This window comes from Protopterus annectens, chromosome 5.part0 (genome assembly GCF_019279795.1).
Source record: "Protopterus annectens isolate FY-2018-M chromosome 5.part0, PAN1.0, whole genome shotgun sequence".
Taxonomy (NCBI): domain Eukaryota; kingdom Metazoa; phylum Chordata; order Ceratodontiformes; family Protopteridae; genus Protopterus; species Protopterus annectens.
The window spans coordinates 1,890,623,860-1,890,647,471 of record NC_056735.1 but is presented as its reverse complement, the minus strand read 5'-3'; positions in this window follow the sequence as shown (position 1 = coordinate 1,890,647,471).

Sequence of the window (23,612 nt, the reverse complement as noted above, 5' to 3'; positions counted from 1 at the left end):
CATAATCAAGAACTCTAATATGGAGGGAATAGGGGCTTGGTAGGAATCAATGTTATTCTGAGAAGCCCATATAGAAAATCTTTTCCATTTGGTAAGATACAGCTTCCTAGTAGAGGACTTATGAGAAGATATCAGTATCTGTTGCACTTCATTTGAGAGGTTATGGAACCTGGCTATGCTGGGAATTGGAGCAGCCAAGCTGTCAATTTCAGGGACTGAAGAGAGGGACGAAGAGCCCCCGAAGAATGCATCAGAAGATCTGGAACTGGGTCCAGAATCCAACGGTCTGGGAACCAAATCTGATGAGGCCGATGAGGGGCTATTAGAATAATGGTCCTTCCCAGGGCTTTTGCTTTCTGCAATACTTTGGGTATCAAGGGAATTGGTGGGAATGCATAGAGGAGCCCCGGAGGCCAATAGTGTACGAGTACATCCCTTGGGGCAACTCCCGGAGGGAGAATCAGGGCAAAGTAGATTCTGCATTTTGTGTTCATGTGGTTGGCAAAAAGGTCGCAGCAAGGCTGGCCTCACCTGCGAAAAATTCTCTCTGCTATCTCTTTTTTGAGGGACCACTCATAAGGCAACAAAATTGCCCTGCTCAGTTTGTCTGCTATCATGTTGGATTTCCCTGGGATGTGCGTTGCTAACAGAAAGTGCTGGGTGGATGTAGCCCACTGCCATACTCTTAGGGTTTCATAACAAAAAGGGAAGGACCTAGTTCCTCCTTGCCTGTTCAAGTACAAGACCACCAACATGTTGTCCGTCTGAATCGTAATTGTTCCCAGAGGAAGAAAGTCCTGAAAGTACTGCAATGCCAAAAGTAACACTCTCCTCTCCAGGACATTAATATGCAGCTGTGTCTCCTGTTCGGTCCATTTGCCTTGGGCTGTTCTTCACTGAAAATGCCCCACCCACCCTATCAGGGAAGTGTCAGTGGTCACTGTGGCCGCTGGTGGGGGTAGGACAAAAGGACGACCTATCATTGCATGAAGAGAGGTCAACCACCACTGAAGATCCTTTTTGCATGTGTTTGTGATCATTATGAGAGGAGACATTAGGAGCGCTTGGTAAGACCCTTGAGTGAATAACAGCCATTGCAGAATCTGCATGTGTATGCGAACCAATGGTATCGCTAGTATTGCAGCTGCCATCATGCCTAACAATTTTAGCACTTATGATGCTGGAGTCTTGACTTTGGATATGATATTGCAAACCTGCTGATGGAGTAGTAAGACTCTTTCTGCTGGAAGTCTCAAAGTGGTGGTGGTGGTGTCCAATTCTGCTCAGATAAAAAGAATATGTTGCGATGGCGACAAGGCAGACTTTTCTGAATTTATTGTAATGTACAGGTGACTGCAGAGAGAAAGCATGGTGTCCCTGGCTTGTATAAGCTGATGTCTGGTGGTGGCGGTGAGGAGCCAATCGTCTAGGTATGGAAACACCTGGAATCCTAAATGCCTCAGGTGAGCCGTGACCACTGCCATACATTTGGTGAACACTCTGGGGGCTGTAGTGAGACCAAAGGGCAGGGCTCGAAACTGGTAATGATTGGCTCCCAGCCAGAAGTGCAGATGATCTCTGGATGGTCTGGCCATTTTTATATGGTAGTACGCATCCTGGAGTGCTATCAAGCACATCCAATTGTCTTTCCCTAAGAAGGGACGTATCGAGCGAAGCGTGACCATCCGGAACTTCTCTTTCTTGACAGATCTGTTTGGTCTGCTGAGGTCCAAAATAGGTCTGCAGTCCCCTGTCTTTTTTGGAACTAAAAAGAATCTTGAGTTAGTTCCGGATCCTGTCTGGTCTGCTGGGACTGGTTGGATGACTCTTTTTCTTAGCAACATTTGGACCTTTACTGTTGCCTGTTCCCTGTAACTGGGTGGAACGTCCGGGATTTTTGTTGTCAATGGAGGGGGTGTGGTGAAAGGAATGAAATATCCACCGGAAATTATACTTTGTACCCAGTTGTCGTTTGTTATTTTGAGCCAGGCATCTGGATACAAAGATAAGCGACCCCAACTGCCTCCAGAGTCAGACGGTTGGGCCTCCTTTCAGGAGCACTGGTAAGGCTTCCCAAAGAACTTATCTCTGTTGCCCTGGTTTTGCGGACCTGCTCTGCCGTGAGAGCAGCGTCTTCCATTATTGCCCCCTCCTCTGCCTGTGGAGGGTGGTTCACCACATGTGTCCTGAAAGGCTCCTTGGGCTTTTTGGAACCATATATTTTCTCCCCTTTGACCATTGAGGTAGGGTCTGGTAGGAGTGGAAAAATGGACTCAGATGGCAGACTGAGTTTGTCCTTCCTGTTCACACCTGGTCAAAGTTTCCTTAACTTTGGGCCTGAAAAGGGATGAGCCATCAAAAGGGGTGTTGACAAAGGATGACTTAAAGGGCTCCGTGAAAGGAACACAAGTGCATCCAGGAGTGTCTCCTCAGTGCAATTCCTGTACCCGCTGCCCTACTCGTTCCATGAGCTGCATATGAAATGAAGTGCATGGATGAGTTCACTATGGAATTGAGGGTAGCAAGCTGGGAGGCAACTTTATCTGAAGCTCCTGCATCTACTGTGCCCTGAAGAGTATCACGGAGCTCTTTTAGGAGATCTCTTTGCAGTCTCGTAAAATGGGTGAGACAGTTCAGTGAACGCAGTGCAAAAGTCGCTGAACTGTACGTGTGCTTCCCATATCTATCCATGATCCTAAAATCTCCGTTAGGAGGATGGATAGAGGTGGAGACACCCAAGAAGTGGAGGGTTGAGATCCTTCAGGAGAACCGACTTGTCTTCAATAGGAATGGTGGACTGCAAATGAGATATCCTCAGAGGGGGACCGTGGGGACCCTTCTGATTCATCCAAGTTGGTATCAGATGTGAGACACTCCTGTGGGGAGTCTAAATGCTTTCTCTTACAGATTCTCTTCCTGGAAATCTCATCAATGGGAACTTTTGGTGAGGTCTCGGACGAGTAGGGGCCACCCAATGGGGCTTCCTGAGGCTCTGGGTCTCTACGCTTAGAAAGTATATGTGAAGCAGAAGTGGACACAGTCGCTTTTGGGGAGGAGGTAGCCAGACCTGAAGTTGTAGATGTCTTAGGAAACATAACTCTCATCATGGCTTTGAAGGCACCCCTGTTCCGATGAGAAGGGACCAACGGATCCGAGGAAACCGTCGATACCCCCATCACTGGGACAGTGGGCTCTGAATCAGAGGTAGGAGCCAAGCTCATCCGAGCCGAAGCCCTGACAGGCAAAGTCGGAAACAACAAGTCAGTCTGACTATCCTCCTCAGACCCAACTGGAGAGTGTCAGCTCCTAGACTCCTTGATAGGCATTGAGGACGTCCGAGTAAATGGACAGAAGACACTGGAGCAGGCGCCAGCTCCAAAGGCTCAATGATCATCAAGTCCGACTCCTCCAGCTCCAAAGGACTGGTATGGCTCAGAGGAGGAAAAGTAGAAGATGGTAAAACAGTCTTCAGTTCCGAAACCGTTTGGGTCAGAGCCGATAAAAATTTAGCAAACGCCGGTGCCTGTTACAACTTCTGCACAACACGATCCACATCCAAATCAGAAAGGCTTATCGAGGACCGAGATGAGTGGATGGATGGAGGTACAGATTGCAGGAGTGGTGATTTAGGCACTTTGGATACTGGTTTCAGGACCGGGGACTGGCTCCAAAAGGACAAGATGCTCGGCTCCGAGGGCTGTGGAGCTGACATCGACTTTTTTTTTTTATTTTTTTACTTCTGAAGAAGTAGAAGTCTTGGAAGACTTTGACGATTTACTAGACCTGTCCTGGTCACTCAAAGCTTCCTGAAAAGACGGTTTGACTAGTCCTCTATCAATTAGCTTTCTCTTTCTCTCCTGAAGGACTCTAGAAGAGAAGGAATGAAAAATGGAGCAACTTTCCTGAAGGTGTAAAGCTCTCAAACAGTATACACAGTTAACATGACTATCTGTTACAGACATTTTCTGTCCACATTTTGGACATTTTTTGAAACCTGACTTAGGCTGTTTATCCCTATCCTGGTCAGCCATAATGAACAGCACAGTATCAAGTGAAAAACTACTACAATATACTAAAGACACACCCAAAAACTATTTAAATAAGCCCTGACAAAAACTATGGGCTAAATATCCTGCGACAAAGTGTCACTTTATATACACACACACACACACACACACACACACACACACTTTAACTATATATCTAAGCACTTCTAAATATCAAAAAGGTATGACAAAAATGTCATTTATCAAAAGTACACAAGAACTATATAACTACACTAACTATAAAGGCCTTTAGAAAAAACGAAGGCCTAAAGCTATATTTAAATATGACAAGGCACAGCAAGGAATACACACTAAAGATATTTAAATACTAAAGAAGCAAAAGCTAATAAGTGGAATTAACAAAGTTATTAGAAAATGTTTTTTATAATAAAGTTTTACTGGCCCGAGCTATGCTGAGGAACCTCCGATCTATTGCAGTGGCAAACTAGATCTGAGGTAACTCCAGGTGCATCATGTGATAGGTACTTGTCCTCGAGCTGCCTGAAGACCTTGAGCTTTGTAGTAGGATGACTCAGAGCTGAGGATCGGCACCGAACCCATCTGTAAGAATGAACGACGAGATAGAACAACTTCACATATACAGTTTAAGAAAACGAAGGGGAAAAAATAAAGAAGTTGTGGACTGATTAACCTGGATCTTTACGGTGCCACCTACATCAATGCCCTGATTCTTGCTCAAAATGTAAAAAAAAATCATACTGTATGCAAATGATACTGGGAGCTTGTCTTAAGCCATCTGTAAATCAGTTAGCATATCACTGGGACAGCTGTGCTAGGCCTGTAATAACACAGGTTATTACATGATGTTAACATCAGCAAAACAAATTCAAGGGTGTCGGGCATAGAAAAAGACCTTAGCTCATGCTGTGACTCCTGGAACCTCACAAGCCTGGATGGGAATTTGCCTAATATGGTAGAGGCTATAAAAATTCTCCATTCATGTCCACAATTTATGCAATAAGATTTGCTTAATGCTCTACAAATACCATGATATTGCCAATCTACTAACTACTGAAGGCTGCTGTGAAACCTAGGAAAATAATACTTCTACCTTTTTTGGATACTCCCTTTCTGTTATTGGGTTCATTTCATTCAAAAACTTATAAAAATGCCAAGCAATACAGAACAAAATCAGTTGATTCATAGTTAGTGCTGGTGTTGGTAACCTCCACCACTGTCACACTATTACACAAGTAAATTGGCTCCCTATACTCCACAGACTTGCCCTTCTGTTGTGCACATTATTCAACTTCACTAGGACTAGTGCAGAACCTTGCAAAGTCTCATCTTTTTCAAACAATACTCCAGGTCCCTCAGACATTCACACTTCACTACTCTTTTCACTTCAATCTGTTCATCTATCTCTACTGGGAGTGCCTTCGCTTTTCTTGGCTCCTTCACATGGATTCTCTTCTTAGCATTCCATCAAATCCAAACTCCGGTCACTTAACAAGCACCTCAGGTTATGCCTTCAGCAGGAATGTGAATGTAAATATTTGGAATTTGTCACTTAGTAACTCCTACTGTATTCTTTACCTTAATTTGAAATATACTAATGTAAATGTCTGGAATATGTTATTTAATTGAAGGATAACCTTTGGAATAAGAAATAAGCATCATACATTTCTGTGGAATTCCACATCTTGTTTTGTACCACACTGTTCTGTGTAGTGTATGTGCACGTAATTTACAACTCTGATGCTATTGTATCTTTTTAGGCTCATAGGTGTTTACTAGGCTAACGACCACAAGGGCCTTTTTAAACCTAGCCATGCACCCTAAATCTCTGACAAGTTCTGATACCCTTGATAAGTGTTAAGCGTGGACCTGGGAGACGAACAATTTACAGGTTACCTGTGTCCATTAGAAACATAGGTGCCAAACCAGGGATGAATTTCAAGTTTCTCATCCAATTGTCCAAGTTGCACTTGAATTGGGTTAGGGAGGAACTCTGCTTCATACGGATGGGGAGCCTGTTCCACAGAAGGGGTAGTCTCTGGGATATATACCTATCTCTCCAGCAGGTCCTATTTACATCACAGGCAAAGTTTAAGTCTTTAGAACAGGTAATTCTGGTGCTGTTTGTTTTGTGGATATGCAGGATGTCCATCAGAGAGGGTCTGACAATGCCCTGTATGCCAGGCATATATCTCCCCTCAAAAGCCTGGTAGGAGACTGAATACAGGGATAGTGTCTTGAGATGGTCTGTACAGGACATTTTACTTACACCCTGTATTCTTTTAGTGAGGAGCCTCTGTGGATGTTCCAATTGTTGGATATGCCTGGTTAGGTACATACCAAAGTGGGCATTGTACTCAATGACAGGTCTGATGAATGCCAAATACAGTGGAACAATGGCTTCCTTGGACTTAGATGCCATACCTTTGTTTATAAGTTGCGCAACATAGAATGATTTCCTCACCACTGTAGACATGTGATGATCAAAGTCTAGATTACTATCTATGTGTGTCCCTAAGTCCCTGACTACTGGGTCAGCTCCAAGGGGTGTGTTGTCAATATGATAGTAACCAGGAATGGATGACTTCCCAAAGGATACTATTATGCATTTCTTGGCATTTAGTTTTTGTCCATGGCTCTGACACCAGTTGTTTGTCTGTGTCAGCCTCTCCTGAAGAACATTTGTGTCAGTGTGAGATTCAATGACAGCTCCTAATTTGCAATCAACAGCAAATTTTGTCAGCCAGAGACTACTGACATTGGCCTTGACTTCTGAGAAGTAAATGCCAAAAATGAGTGGTCCAAGGACTGAACCTTGAGGGATTCTACTTGTGACTGGTCTCTTTGTAGATATGGACTCCCCAATTCTAACTTCCTGGGTCCTATCTGTAAGCCAGTTGCCTATCCACCAGGTGACATATGGGTTTGTACCTAACTTCTTGAGTTTGTCAACAATGCCCGAGTGGGGTATTGTGTCAAATGCCTTGGTCAAGTCAAGGTAGGCAGTGTGAACAATTTTGCCCTCATCCATTGCTTTGGTGACCTTCTCAAAGAAGTCCACCAGGTTCAGTAGGCATGATCTGCCCTTGACAAAACCAAACTGGGCTGGGTCTAGTGTCTGGTGGTTTACCATATCTCTATTGATCATCTCCATGATGATTCTTTACATATAAGACTAGTGAGACTTATGGGTCTGTAGTTTCCAGGGTCTGTAGATAGCCCACCTTTGTGCATAGGGATGACTGTTGTTTTTCTCCATTCTTGAGGCACTAAGCCTGTTTGGAGGCTACAGTTAAATAGTAATTCCAGAGGCTCTGATAGGTCATGTTTCATGCTATTTAGAAGGAATCCTGGGATATTGTCTGGGCCCATTGATGCAGTGTTCTTGGTCTTAGAGACAGCATTAAGGACCTGTTCCCTAGTGATAGTAGGGGAGATTATATTTGATATTTCCTGAGGGAAGTTTGAGTGGGAGAGAGGGGTATAGCTGGAGCTGAATTTATCAACCAGGAGGTTTGCTATATCTTCTGGCTCAGTATAGGTGGTTCCCTTTACAATGAGCTCTGCACACAATTGTGTATTGCATTTGAGGTTGCACACATAGCTAAAGAATGCTTTGTGGTTGTCCTTGGCCTGGGAGGACAAACGTACCTCATATATGGCTTTGGTATACTTTATTTGTCCTCTGAGTTGTTTGTTTAGTTTGAATTTTATTTTTACTTCTTAGGTTCAGAGGTATGTAATAGGAATCAGTTTGCAGACCAATTAAAAGCCTAGCCAAAAAAAAAACTATTCAGAAGTTCCCTTCATCCTCAAGGTGGACACAACAAGATAGAGCAGGAGTAGAATTTAAGGCTACTCTGCTTGACAAGTAGTGGAAGTTTGTTCCAGAGGTGAGGGCTATCTTGGGATATGAATCTATCATGCCAGCATATCTTATTTATCTTTGATGAATTTTTAGTTCAACCAAGTGGGTCTGTATTATATTATAAGTTCGAAGTTAAAAACTTAGAATCTCATATGATCGACATCATATGAACGAAGTTTTCAAACATTGAACGTTTCAACGGAGTTCGCCGTAGGGAATATTTCCCTTCACTTCAATGTAGTGCGATCTCAGAGTTGGTATATTTAAATAGCGGGAGGTATGGGGAGTGCAGGGGGGCATTCAGGTAGGTTTTTTTATTTTTAGTTTCTTTATATTTTATGTTTGATGTTTGAAAACTTCGCTCATATAGAGTTGATCATATGAGATTCAATTTTTTCAAACTTCGAATATATAATATAGACCCCAACTGAATACTGAGGTACCATTTGGTCTGTGAAGGAATACGAGGCCAAAGAGGGTTGAATCTTTCATAGTTTCAAAGGCAGACACATATCTTCATTGAGGAGCCTATAAGAGACTGAGTACAGAGAGAGGGTTGCCAGTATTTTTTGATAGATTTTTTTTGAAGCCAAAGATCTCTTTAGTAAGGAAATCTCTGAGGTTTCAAGTTCAGTGATGTGTTTCAACAAACACTTTCCAACAGGTGCATTATATTCAATAATGGGTCTGATGAAAAATGAGTAAAGGAGAATTAAGATTTCTTTGGATCTAGTGAAGATGCCTTTAAAATCAGATGACCTAGACAGAAGGCTTTCTGAACTACTGCAGAGACATGATGGTCAAATGAAAATGAATTATAAACAAGAATACCTAGATCCAAGGGAGCCCGCAGGATTTTTTGCAGGGGGGGTGCAAACACAAGCCCCGCCCATCTGCCCCCACCCCTGTGCTGCCCCACCCACTCAGCCCCGCCCACACAACCATTCCAGTGCCCCATTACTTGGCTATTTCTCCCCATTTGTCATAGACACTGTTCAAATCTCTCAGTGTGCATACTGTTTTATGCTTTACTTCTACAATCATTACAGATATCTGGATTTCATTTACAACTTTTATTTCAAATTTTATAGCACAAACACTGATAGACATTTACTAAACCTAAACAAAGCAATAGTCTTACAATGAAAACAGACTTAGCATTAAAACTTCTCTACCTTTGAAACCCACATTCACTGAAACAGCATCAAAACCCACATTCAACGAACATGCATCTGGCCAGTGGCAGGGTATGTTTACCTTTGGCCTAGTTCCAAATCATAGGCTCCTTGCACACATTTTTAGAACCATGCAAAAGTTCTTTGATTCACCTTCCTGACTGTATTAATTATACTACATAATAATTGAATTATATCCCTTGTATAATACAGCACCACTTGTTAAGAGTGTGTTTTAAATTTATAGTTCTGAGCATTTTTCCTTTAAGCAATGAAACAAATCATATGAACCAGTAATGACAACCTGTCCAATTCAGAACATTTCAACCATAAAAGGCCACTCAAACTTCTGTCATACAATCCACCAATATCAATCAATATGCAGAATCTCTGCAGAAGTAAAAGTCATCTGAATAATTCCACATTAAAGAGATCTGAAACCAATGAAGAGGTTGTTGCTAGAAAAAAACATTATATTTCAGTGTTTCATTTACAAATTCAGTACCTGTTACCCTTGAAGAATAAATTGCATTTGTTACATAAAAAGAAATGGTAAGCTGGTATATTGCAATAGGGAATGAGTGGCAAGCTGAAAAACAGGTTCATAGTTATTAGGTATCTCATCCAAAGGAGAACATACTAAGGACGCTGCAGTACTATACCCCCTTAAAATACAAATGTACATGCTGTAGGATTGGAACCTACAGCCCTTTGCATCAAGATGCAAGTATGCTACCTGCTGTGTTAACACTGCTTTCAAATTCTATACCACAATAATGATACCATTTGCTAAACAAAACAGTTGTACATTTTAAGCAGACTCAGCATGAGCAGCAGTAACCTTTGCTTCCCTTGAAGCTCACAATTCCTTGAAAATGCACTTGACAATAAATTCCACCTGCTAGATCTAACTAGGGCATTTTTCTCTCTCTGACACACACACACACACACACACACACACACACACACACTTAGAAAGTTGCTAGAATAACAGGATTTGTATTAGAATATATTTTCTGAAGGATATCAAGTCTGAAACTCAAATGCATGTCATTTATTTAATAACTTCAATCCTTGGCTCATCCCAGTGATTTGTGAAAAGCAGAATTTTTATGAGGAACAGACCAAAAATATAATGCAAAAAAAAAAAAAACACTTTATTCAGCTGCTTATACACCATTTGTGTTTCCTCCTCCTACTCTATTACTTCATCTTTTTTATTCTGCTACTTGCTGCTACATGTTCTCTAAAGTGTTCAATTACATATTTTCTGTTGCATTTATTACTGCGTGTTTATAGCCTGTTGAAATTGTAAGTGTTATTCTAAGCCTCTTAGTTTTGGTTTAAGCACTTGGGGTTTAGGCCTACCCCTTAGGTCTCCCTGGCCTTTCTCCCTCAGATTCTGACAAATATGGATGGACAATTTCTTATGGCTTCTCCCACTAGCCTGGTTGGTATGGGCATCCTGAGACAGTGTAGTAACTGCCTCATGTATATGGACAACCATCTACTGCTACCACCCAAGGACACAATTTATGAGAGATGTAATTACATTAAGAACCTAGAGTGTATGTTCTCTCCCTCACATGCCAGTATATCTGGCACTGAGAAGGTTGTCAGTGCAATCAGCACACCTCAAACACCACCCACAACTACACAACACACACCAACATATGCAAAGGTTCTCAACATAAACAAACCCAAACAAAGGAGACGTCGGAGGCAAAAACACACCAACTCCACAACCCTCCACACCAAATACCATGCATATTCCATATACCTGTGTCTCGCAACCACTAAGGCCTAACCATAAACCCAACATATTAGTCATATGAGACTCCATTGTGAGAGACAAAGATGTGCCTCTCACCAGGCAGGATAAGGAGAAAGTCACGGTTAGTTGTTTGTCAGGTGTCAGAATCTGCCATATCACACATGCACTCATGTCTTTCAACAACAAGTACTGTTATGACTATCATAGTCCATGTTGGCGTGAATGACTTGAGATGTACCATCCTAGACTATTTGAAGAGAGACATGATTGAGCTCGCTGAATATGTGTCCCAGGCAGATATGACCCTAGCCTTAAGCAGCATTCTACCGTCACCCAGAATGATGCCTCGATACAAACAGAAAATGATTGATTTTAACAATTGGCTTAGTTTCTGGTGTCATTCCAGGGGGATCCAGTACCTGTCAGCCTAGGAATATATGACAGACAGACGACAATGCTTTGCTAGAGATGACCTGCATCTGTCCCACTTGTCTCACTTGTCTCCCCTATAGTGCCTTTTTTAGGAAAAGTCATGAGGTTGATGCTACCAACATAAAACATTTCAACAAAATGCAAATTAAAAGTCATGCTGCTAAACGCTAGGAGTCTAAACATGAAACTGCACTTATTGCAAACATTCTTAACCCTGGAAGATGCTGACATCTGTGCAGTCACAGAAACCTGATTCAAAGCTGCGAAGAGCAACCCAGCCTTACCTGGTTTCTCAACCTATCATACATTCAGACCCCAAACTGTGGGCAGCAAAGCCAAAGGAAGTGGAGTTTATATATATATATATATATATATATATATATATATATATATATATATATATATATATATATATATATTTATTTTATATTTATTTATTTATTAAGTATGACACACAGGAGACACTCCAGGTGCAGTTAAACATTGACAAGACCCCTATTCAAATCATAGCTAGCTACAAGCCCCCAAATTTGACTCAAGATGCCCACTCCACCGATCTACACCTCTTCAAATCTATCATGATTCAACCTTTTACCCTGATTTTGGGTGACTTTAACTACCCAACCATAGATAGGAAAAATTACTCATGCCAGAACACAAATGCCCAGAGATTCCTCGATTTTATCAATGCAAATGCTTTGGAACAGCTAGTCAATACCCCAACAAGAGGTGATACTATCTTGGACTTGGTATTAACCAACATGAGTAACCACTGCAGCACCCCCTACAGTATCATCCTCCCTGGCAAGATCCAACCATAAAGCAGTCACTTTCGAAGTCACCATCTCCCCTGACCCCCTCTAGCTAGGGTCAAACAAAAAAACTTCTCCAAAGCTGATTACAATCTCCTGAGGAATGTATAAACAGTTTCACAGCCTCCTTCCCCTCTGTAGGAACTGGCACCAATATCCAAATTTATACCAAAGTACTATACAAGCATTTATATAGACACATGGAATCAGGAATACCCAACAGGACAAAATCATCCACCGCAAGGAAGAGTAAACCTGTCTGGTGGACATCTGCAATAAAGTATATAACAAAAGGAAAAAATTGCAGTCTAGGACCAAGAAGGTGCAGGTGCCCAATTGGAAGCAATCTCTCCTTAGCCTGAACAAGCAAATAAGAGCACTAGTGAAATCCTCTAAAGCCAACTTAGACTCCAAATTGGCCACATCTACTAGAGACAATCATAAGGCCTTCTTCACATATGTCTGCAATCTCAAAGGAAGCACCCAGATCTGTTCATAACTGGTGGTCAAGGACACCACATACACAAATGCTGTAGATATAGCCAACCTACTGGCTGACAAATTCAGCAAAAACTTCACCCCTCTGTCCCCCCATCAGTAAATCAGGACATCCTCAGTACCTGCCCCCTCCCCTTTTTCTCTAGGGGAACATGTCTTCACTGCCCTCTCAAAGGCAAAAAAATACAGCCTCCATGGGACCTGAAAACATCCCCGGCTGCATCCTACATGAACTCAGGCATGAACTTGCAGCACCATTAGGCACCCTATTCAACCAAAGCCTGAGTACTGGCTTTGTCCCAGCTGAGTGGAGGACTGCCACTGTCATCCCTTTACACAAAGGTGGAGTGTCCACCGATCCGGGAAATTATAGCTCCAACAGCCTAAGTAGCCTGATCTGCAAGACCATGGAATGGATTATCATGGACCTCATTAACAGGGACATTGCCAACCTCCAAACACTCGACCCCACACAGTTTGGCATTGTCAAGGGGAGGTCATGTCTGCTAAATCTGGTTGACTTTGAGACAGTCACCAAAGCACTGGACAAGAGGAAGATGGTGCACACCACCTACCTTGACCTGGCCAAAGCCTTAGGTCATAGGTGTTTACTAGGCTAACGACTACAAGGGCCGTTTTAAGCCTAGCCATGCATCCCAAATCTTTGACAAGTTCTGACACCCTTGATAAGTGTAAGCATGGGTCTAGGAGATGAACCATTTACAGGTTACCTGTTTGCATTAGAGACATAGGTGCTAAACCAGGGATGAATTACTGGTTTCCCATCCAATTGTCCAAGTTACACTTGAATTGGATTAGAGAGGACCTCTGCTTCAAATGGATGGGGAGCCTGTTCCATAGACCGTGTAGTCTCTGGGATACATATCTATCTCTATAGCAGGTCCTATTTATATCACAGGCAAAGTTTAAGTCTGTAGAATGGGTAATTCTGGTACTGTTTGTTTTGTGGCTATGCAGGAGGTCTATCAGAGTGAGGCCTGACAATGGCCTGTATTCCAGGCATAAATTGCCCCTCAAAACCTATAAGAGACAGAATAGAGGGATAGGGCCTTGAGGCGACCTGCATTGGACATATTACTTACACCATGTATTCTTTTAGTGAGGAACCTCTGTGGAGTTTTCAGTTATTGGATATGCCTGGCTAGGTATATACCAAAGGGGGCATTGTACTCAATGATAGGTCTGATGGAACAATGACTTCCTTGGACTTAGATGCCATACCTTTGTTTATAAGTTGTGCATCATATAAGGATTTCCTCAACACAGCAGACACATAATGATCAAAGGCTAGATTACTACCTGTGTGTGTCCTCGAGTCCCTGACTACTGGGTCAACTCTAAGGGGTGTGTTGTCAATATGATAGTATCAGGTATGGATGACTTCCCAAAGCAACTACAATCCTTGGGACTATGAATATGAACCTGTATTTTCCAAGCATCCAAATATAAATCTGGCTTCTTGTGACTAATGTTGTAAAAATCAGAATTTTTATAACAAGAGCTGTGTATAGTTCAACAGCATTATTTCAAACCTTCAAATAATTCACAAGAGGACATCACTAATATTAAACAGACATACAACATTATTCATGCAGACAAATTTAACTTGTATAAAAACTGACTTTACAAACCTGAAAAAAAAAACTATATAAAAACTGTACAAACAAACATTTTGGGTTATGCCAAATGGTTCCCAGACATCCACACTGTCACTTTACAAAGTAATAACACAGTACCACACAAACTAACCAACATTATCCCTGAGCTCCAGTTTTACATTTCTGGTATAGAAACAAAAACCTTGTTAGCAAAGAGGAAAAAGCAACACAACTTAAACATTGTTTTTATAAACCAAACAAACACAACCTTATTTTATTCCTTTTTTGCTGTATGCATTTTATTGCAAAACAGATCAGCCAGCACTTGCACACACAATAACACATTCATACACATGGAGTCATAAAAATCAGTCAGTTTGGACCACAATCCTAATGGTGCATAATAATGAACACTTCAGTCTATTAGTAAGGAGTATACTCCCTGGTTATTGTTATTAACCAAACAACTCACTTATTTCTGCAACCTTCCTACCTTTGTGGAATCCCTCTCTGCTCCTGAAACAGCTTGCTTGCTCCGATTTTAATGGCAATACCCTCTTCGTGGACACAACACGGCATCTCTGCTGGCGCCCATCTAGAATTCAAATTTCACGCGCGAATGCGGAAGATAAAGAAGTAAACCGTATGGAAAAGATGAAAACTGGTCGCAAACACCTCCATTTGTACGACCAGACGCAAAGGGAGTTCTTAAAGAAGAACGCCCTTAATTTACTTCTAATAAAAAAAAAATTACTCTCCTGGCCAGCCGATTCCAGGGGGGTGCAAGTGCACCCCCTTGCACCTGCCTGCGGGCGCCCTTGCCTAGATCCCTTATGGCAGTGTGTGAGTGAAGGAGTCTGTGTTATGCTTACCAAAATGAGCTATGCTATATATTTTTTTCACATTTAATTGCAGACCATTGTCCTTGCACCAGCTGTTAACATGGTCTAATCCATGTTAGTGCAAGTGTGAGTCAGTTGAAGAATGAATGACAACACCCAGTTTACAGCTTTCTGCAAACTTAGAAAACCAGAGCCCAGGAGTATTGAACTGAAAGCTTGAGAAACTGATGCCAAATAGGAGACAGTACAACACTTAGCCCTGTGGTACACAACTAGTAATGTTTTTGGCTTTCAGAACTGGCACTCGCAACTCTAAAAACATTGGTTCTGTCAGAGAACCATTTAGCGATCCACTGCATTACATAAGAATTTATAGTCAGATTTATAAGTATGTCAGTAGTGCCTGCATGGAGAATAGTGGCAAAGCCTTGGCCAGGTGCAGTCCTGTGTTATGTACTGCATAACCATTATCCAGTGCTTCAGTTACTTTTTCAAAGAAATTATTACGGTTAAGGAGAAATGACCTTCTTTTGACTAAGCTAAACTGATGAGGGTACAGGGTTAAGAGATTTTCAATATCCAGATTAATGAGGTCTTGAGATAATACGCTCCACAGCTTTAAGTATGAGGCTGGTGAGATGGACAGGTCTATAGTTATCAGGATCCACGGCTGGGCCACCCTTGTGTTAACAGTATTACAGTGGCTGTTTTCCAGGCTTCAGCAATGCAACCAATAGACCTTTTTAGATTATAGAGTTTAGTCAGGGGTTCATCTAGGCCACATTTGGCACTGATAATCAGACTGTCTGGTATATTATAAGCATGCATGGATATGGTGTTCTTAGCTTTTGAGAGAGCTGTCAGAACTTTCTCCATAGTAATTAAAAGGGGTGGCTAGGAATGTAGCAATTGTGGAATAACTATAACTGAGTAAAATTTGCAGTAAATTTGTCAGTTAGAGCATTAGCCATCTCCTTTGGGTCGGAGTAACCACATTAATGTCAGCTAACACTGAACATTGTTTGGTGTTTGTTCTCATATTTCTGACATAAAGACTTGTAACTATTTTGGGCTTTAGTAGCTATTTTAAGATGATAATCAGTTCTGAGCTTCCTAATGGCTCCCTTAAGCTCTTTACTAGGTTGCTTAAGCATGCTCTTAAGGTAGTAAAATGAGACCTCTTATAAGTGTTGAGCAATTTCTTTCTCTTGTTATTTTGTAATAAGGTTATAATGGAAAATGGGCCCCAGTGGTCCAGTTTACCTACCCACAAAATAAAATTAAATAAATGATGGGTATCTATACAGTATGTACAAGGATTCAGTCACCTACTTTCATGGTAAATAAAGTGCAGCTGTGCAAGTTGTTTAAGAACAGTTTATTGGACCCTTTACACACCCATTATTGACTATAATGCCCCCTTCCACATTTACCTGACCAGTCATATGCAACAGCTGGAACACCCACAAAGGTTCCTTACCATGAGATTCCAAGGTAGAAACACATTGTCCTATATGGACTGCCTTAAAGCCCTATTTCTATGATCAGTCTCCTACAGGTTACTTAGGAGCGATCAATGCCTGGCATTCTCAGATCTAGCTCTGACGGATGTTTTGCACATCCACACAAATATCAGAACCATTACAGCCAAGGATTTAAATTTTGGTTCTGACATAAATAAGGCATGTTGGCAAGACAGATATGTGCTTCAGGGGATCTCCATGCTCTGGAACAGGCTCTCCATTCATGTGAAGCAGAGTCCATCTCTAGCCCTCTTTAAGTGTAACCTTGACCAATGGATGGGAAATCAGAAATTTACCCCAGGTCTGGGGTGATACTACAGAAGAGGAAAAGGTCCTAATGGAATGTGCCTTTACCTTGCCTGGATATGCCTTGCCATGCTGGGTGTAATGAAAACACAATACCGGAGGACAATCAATGTGTGACAGTTTGCTTATAAAAAGGTTGACCTTTCTTTGCCCTATAAAAGGAAATAAAAAGCCTTTCAGTCTTCTTAAAGTGCTTTTTCAGTCAAGGTAGTACCTGAGCTGCAGACATACATCCAAGGTATGAAGAATCTGCTCTCCCCGATTCTTAGATTGTAGAAAGAATGTTTGAGATTGATGGACTGATTAAAAGTGAACTCTGAAATCACTTTTGGCATAAGAGAAGGATTAGTGCACAATACAACTCTATCCTTGTGGAGTACCCCACCATGAGAACTTGCAGCTCAGAAACTCTCCTTGCAGATGTCAGAACAAAATACAAAAAAGTTTTCCATGTAAAGAAATTGGGATCAGCTTCAGCTGCCAGTTCAAAAGGTACCAAAGTCAATTCTTCTAGAATGCAGTTGAGATACCACAAAGGAAGAATTTGCTATTGAGGGGGTCTCATATGCAATACTTTCATAAACTGCTTTACCAAAACAGATGAGAGGGATCTGTAGGCAGACAAGCAGATATGGCCACTAAATGCACCTTAATGGACACATAAGGTAAGCCATCCTGAAGTAGCTTGCAGAAATATTTGTTAACCTCAACAGAACCCCTATTCCCATCCAGGCACCACTTAGAAAACCTCAACCGTTTATAAACATAGGACTTTTTTTTTTAGTAGCAAGTTTTCCTGACCTGTAACTCATCCTCATGAAAGAGGTGCCTAAGGGGAGGCAAAACTGAATCATCCAGGCTATTAACTGACTTTCTCTAAAATGGGGTGGGACAGTTACTCTGAGACTGTGTAAGTCCAGAGTGTGAGAGAGTTTGTCATAATTGCCGTAAGTAAATACCATTAGAAGGGAGAACCAAGACTGCTTGAACCAATAGGATGTCATCACAATGATCTTGGTATCCCCCTCTCTCTCTCTGAACTTTAAGAAGTGCCATCTGAACCAAATGAAAGGGTGAAAACACAAACATTCCCTTCCAAGGGAATGAAAATGCATCTGTCCTCAAAGCATGGCTGCAAAGATGTCTGGAACAGACTTTCTCTAGTTGTCTGTTTTGAAAGGAGGTGAACAGATTGACTTGAGGTGTTCCTCACATCTGGACTAGATCCTGGAACACCACTGCCTTGAGCTTCCACTTGTGCAGGTCTGCCCAGGAGCTGCTCAGTCTGTCTGCCTAAATATTCTACTCTAATGGGATATAAGAAGCCTGAAGAGTCAGGGAATACTGAGAAGCCAACCCCAGGCCATCACTGACAACCAGCATAGAGGATAAGGTCTCACTCCTCCATTTGTTGAGATACCACATAACTTGTGGTGTTGTCCATAATCACCTGGAGGGGATCATGAGACCATAGGTGATGAAAAATGTCAAGGCATGAATCAAAGCCAACATCTGTTTGATACTGATGGACTTCTGTTTGTCCCTGGGACTCCAAGCAGCTTGCTTTTGGTTCCCCACTGATGCAGTTCCACATGTGATGCCAGACGAATCTCCATAAGCAGACTGTACCTGAACTAGATGGGAGAAAAAAGTCCTGGACTGACACTGAACTGTTCTCTTCACCACTGTAACTCCCATTTGATGAAAGGAAGCACCAGCAACTGGGTTTCCAGGGAATGAAGGTGCCAAGTCCAACAATTTCAAACATACCACTGAAATTTTCTCATGTGAAGACGAGCCAGTGGTATCATGAGAATCATGGACACCATCAGTCTAAGAATTTTTAGTAATTCTCAAGACGGTGACATTCATCTTGCAAAATTCCAGAATCATTATTTAGTAAGAAAGGATCCTGTCTTCAGGCAAAAAAGCCATTCTTACATTGGAGTCAATAAGACAACCTAGAAAGAGGAGTCTTTGTGAGGGGGTCAGGTATGACTTCTACAGGTTCAACTAGAAACCCAGAAGGCTGAGTAAGGCCAAAACCTTCTCTAACAATTCCATACACTTGGATGCATTATCTGCAGAGCTCAGCAAGACATCTAAGTAAGGAAAAATGTGAATACCCAAAGTCTGACAATGGGCCACTACATGGGCAAAACATTTTGTAAACATTCGGGAAGCAGTAGACAGCCCACAGGGCAATACAAAAAGCTGAAAGTGTGACCCAGAGAAAGCAAATCTCAGAAACTCTGGAAACAATGACCAATGGGGATATGATGACAAGCATCATTTAAGTCCAGGGTCACCATGAAGCAGTGATCCAGAAGAAGAGAAAACACTGTCTGCAGGGTGAGAATTTTGAACTTGGGAATCTGAATGAAGGTATTCCAAAAGGGCAAATCCAATGATCCCCAGGCATTTTCTTTTTTTGGGAACCAGGAAAATCAGAGTCCAGCATATGTTCTGTTTAAGAGGCCACCAAAAATTATCCTGTTTAAATGAGGAAAATTTAGAATTATGAAACATTTTGACACACCCTCCATAAATTTACATTTGTCATCCCAGTGTTTAAGGATCTGATTAACTGCAGTACCAAACACACAAGACTCAGTGGAAGTATTCAAAATGTTATTTGTAAGTTATCAAAAACACATTGACTGCGCAATCAAACATAACTCATCACCACCAACAAAGCTGCATTTCTAGAAATAGTGTCAGCCCCTTCTAAGAATATCAGGTGTCAAAACATGCTTTAAGGAGTAAAGAATAGTTGTGCAAAATCTCACCATAAGCATAGATGTCATTTTCTTCTATGTTGCAGTATTCCTTACATGAGGGATTCCTGCCATAAACAATCCTGACATCCGGCCAGTATACAAAAGCCTTTTACCACTGCTAGGTGGGACGTCTCATGTATGCCCAAAGCTGGATTCAGCCATAACAGTGACATCCATATGTACCATCCTCAGAACTGAATGCTCCAGGAAGAACATCAGCCTAAGAAACAAAAGGAGGTAAATACAGATCCAAATAAAGAACAAGAACTGGGGGGAATAGAATACTGCAACACAGAAGAGAAGGACATCTATGGTTATGGTCCTTCCATTCCTATTTGGTAGTATTCCTTACGTGAGGGAGGGTACCACAGCTCACGAGGAAAAAAAGATAAGAGGAAGGGGCCAACACACCATACAAAGGCATGCAGAATAGCTCTAGCAACACCTGCCCTGGACCTAGAAATGCTATCCAACTTGTAATGTTTAGTAAAGGCATGCACAGAAGTCCAGTTAGCTGCTTCTAAAATGGAAGCACTCTCTAAACTCCGGAAAAAAGCACTAGATGAAGCTACAGCCCTAACAGAGTGAACCTTAACAGGAAAAAAAAGGCTCTTACCATGAAAAACATAAAAAGAAACTGCCTTACAAATCCAAGTAGAAATAGTCTGCTTAGAAATAGGCCTTTCCAGAGCCCTGGGATGAAAAGACACAAAAAGCTGATCAGATTTCCTGATAGCTTTAGTTTTATCCAAATAAAATCTGAGTGGTCTGTGCACATTCAAGGTTTGTATGATCCTCTCACTGGAAGATTGCTGAGGGGGAAAAATGCTGGACAAATTAATGGACTGATTAAGCGAAAACTCATTTGCGTCCTTCGGCATAAAGGAAGGGTTTGTACACAAAGAAACCCTGTCCTTATGGAAACCACGAAGGGTGGATGTGTCATCAAGGCTTGTAGTTCAGAATCCTTTCTGGCTGAAATAATGGCAAGCAGAAGCACAATCTTCAAAGTACAATATTGCAGGGTAGCTGTGGCTGAAGGTTCAAAGGAAGTCACAGTGATTTTTTCCAGAACAAAATTAAGGTCCCAGGGAGGTGGAACAAGTTTCCTGGGAGTCTAATATGAAGGACACCTTTAAGGAAAAATTTTACCTCCAACCTCAAGGTCAAAGAGGGAGACAAAGGCAGACATGCAGAAATAGCTGAAAGGTGAGCTTTAACAGAAAAATAAGCCAAACCGGCCTTCAAAGATTCACACAAGTAAGATAGAACTAAAGGTATGCCCACAGTTAGTGGGTCTAGATCACGAGAAAGACACCATATGGAAAACCTCTTCCATTTGGATAAGTAGGATTTCCTGGCCTTCTGCAGCACCCTAAACATGTCCTCATAGAAAAAGTGTCTAAAAGAATCAAATGTTTATCACCCACAGTGTCAGATGCAGAGTTGACAACTGAGGGTGAATGAGTGATCCCTTGCCTTGTGTGAGGAGATCCACCCTGTGAGGTGACTTGTGATGACTGCCCTTGACTAAATGCAGAAGAAGAGAGAACCAATGTTGTCTTGATCAAAAGGGAGTAACCAGCAAGATTTTTGGTTTGCCCTGCTGAATCTTCAGCAGAACTTTCTGAATAAGAGGGAAGGAGGGGAATACATAGAGAAACATCCCTTCCAAGACACTGATGGGGCATCCACCTTCCATAACAGAGGACCTGAGACTGTGGCACAAAACTTTGGAAGTTGATCCATTTGAGGTGTGCAGCCCACAGGTGCAGAATGTCCAGAAACATATCCCATGTGAAGCACCCATTTGGAGGGATTGAGCCATGGACCTACTCAGAGTGTCTGCCTCAAAATTTTGGTTGGAAGAGATGTACAGTGCCTGCAGAGTGACCTGGTACTGAGTTGCCAATTCCCATACCAAAAGAGCTAGCTTGCACAAAAGGTACAATTTCACCCCCCCCCCCAAATCTGTTTACATACCATAGAACTGTGGTGGTGTCTGTAAACAGTTTTAGAGGTCCTGGAAGAAAGAATATGACAAGCCTGAAGAGTCAGCAAAAGAGCCTTCATCTCTTTTATGTTTGTGTGTTCCTTCCTTTGTGAAAGAGTCCACAGTCTTTGTACCTTCTTGTATGCAAAGGCAGCCCCCCAACCCATGTCTGAGACATCTGTGCACAACTCTTGAATTGGTAGGAGAGGATCTAAAGGCATGCCTGGATTCTGGGAAATCTGATGAATCCAATAAGCAGCTCCCTCTTCAGGTAAGGAAGAAGAGGGAGAATAAACTCCAGTTGGTGTGCATGCTGCATCCAAACTGATTTCAGGTACCATTGAAACTTTTTCATGTGGAGTTTGACATGAGGTAGCATGGGAATAGTTGAAGCCATGAAGCCCAGAAGCTTGAGAAACTCTATGGCTGTCAAAGACTGCAGAGGGAGAAGGTCTTGGAAGTAACTGACTAGAGACAGAACTTTCTGAGGAGGAAGAGAGGCCAACATGAGACCTGCTTGAATCCTGCACCCCAGGAAAATGTGGTCCTGTGAAGGGGTGAGCATGGCCTTTTTGAAACTGACCATGAATCCCAACCTTTGCAGAAGAGTAGTAGTGCACAGGAGATTCTGATGCAAGGTCTCTGGGAGTGGCGCCTGTAGCAATAAGTTGTCCAGAGAGGGGAAGACTTGTATTCCCTGCAGTCTGCAGAAAGCAATCACAGGAGCTAAACATTTTGTAAATACCCTTGGTGCCACAGAGAGACCAGAGGGCAAAGCACAGAACTGAAAATGCGGGGAAGCAACAGAAAAACATAAAAAAATTCTGTAAAGGGGGTGAATGGCAATATGTAGGTAGGCATCCTTGATATCCAGGAAGGCCAAAAGGAAAAATGAGAGGAAACAGAGTTTGGAGGGGAAACCATGCAAAAGGTTGGGAACTTTAGGAAGGTGTTGAGGTGAGAAAGGTCCAGAATAAGTCTCCATGGGCTGTCTTTCCTGGGAACCAGGAACATCCTTGAGTAGAACCCTCTTCCCTTTGTGACAGTGGGACTTCTTGGATAGTTACCTGTGATATCAAATCTTGGGGCACCTTTGCAAAGAAAAAGTTGTTCTCGAGGTGGTTGAGAAATTTCCATGAAAGGGAGAAGAGATTTCCATACCATGAAATATCCTTTTTGGATAATGGTCATAACCTATGAATCTTGAGTGATGTGTTCCCAAGTTGGAAGGGAGAGGGTAAAGCATTGAGAGAGGGGAATGTGACCAGAGGGAGTTAGGTAGTTATAGACTAGCTGGCTTGTCTGGAAAGGACTGCTTTCGAGTAGAAAAAGGCTGAGAGGGTTTAGAATGAGCAGATCTCCTGGCACCCCTTTTACCTCTAAAAAGAAGAGTTTGAGATTGTTTTCTGATAAAGGCAGTCTTAACCAGACAGTTCCTTTGGAATTTGGGAACTGAAGACACAAAGATATGTTTTAAATCCTGGAATTCTTTATCTTTCTCCTGCAGGGACTTGAACAAGGCAGCAGCTGCAGTACCAAACAAGGCATCATTATCTAATGGTGCATCCATTAGTTTAGTCTTAAAATCTTCAGGAAGTGGTTGAAGCCTTACCCAGCAGTATCTCTTTAATACAGATCCAGAGGCAGCAGCCCTGGCAGACATTTCAGCAGCATCATAACTGCTTCTAATGGAGTGGAGTACTACTTGGGAAGATGCCCCCAAAACTAAGGAAAGCTGACACTACATCTGAATCCGGAAGGTCAGAGAGAAGCTAAGTAACCTGAAAAAGAAGGGCCAAAGCATACTTATTCATATGGGTTTGATAGTTAATAGCCCTAAAGGCAAGAATAGCTAAAGTATACACTTTTTCCCCCAGTGTTTCCATGGTTTTACTCTCCTTATCTGAAGGGAGAAGAGAAGTAGAAGGCAAAGTCTGAATGGCTTATCAGTGGCTACAGAAACAA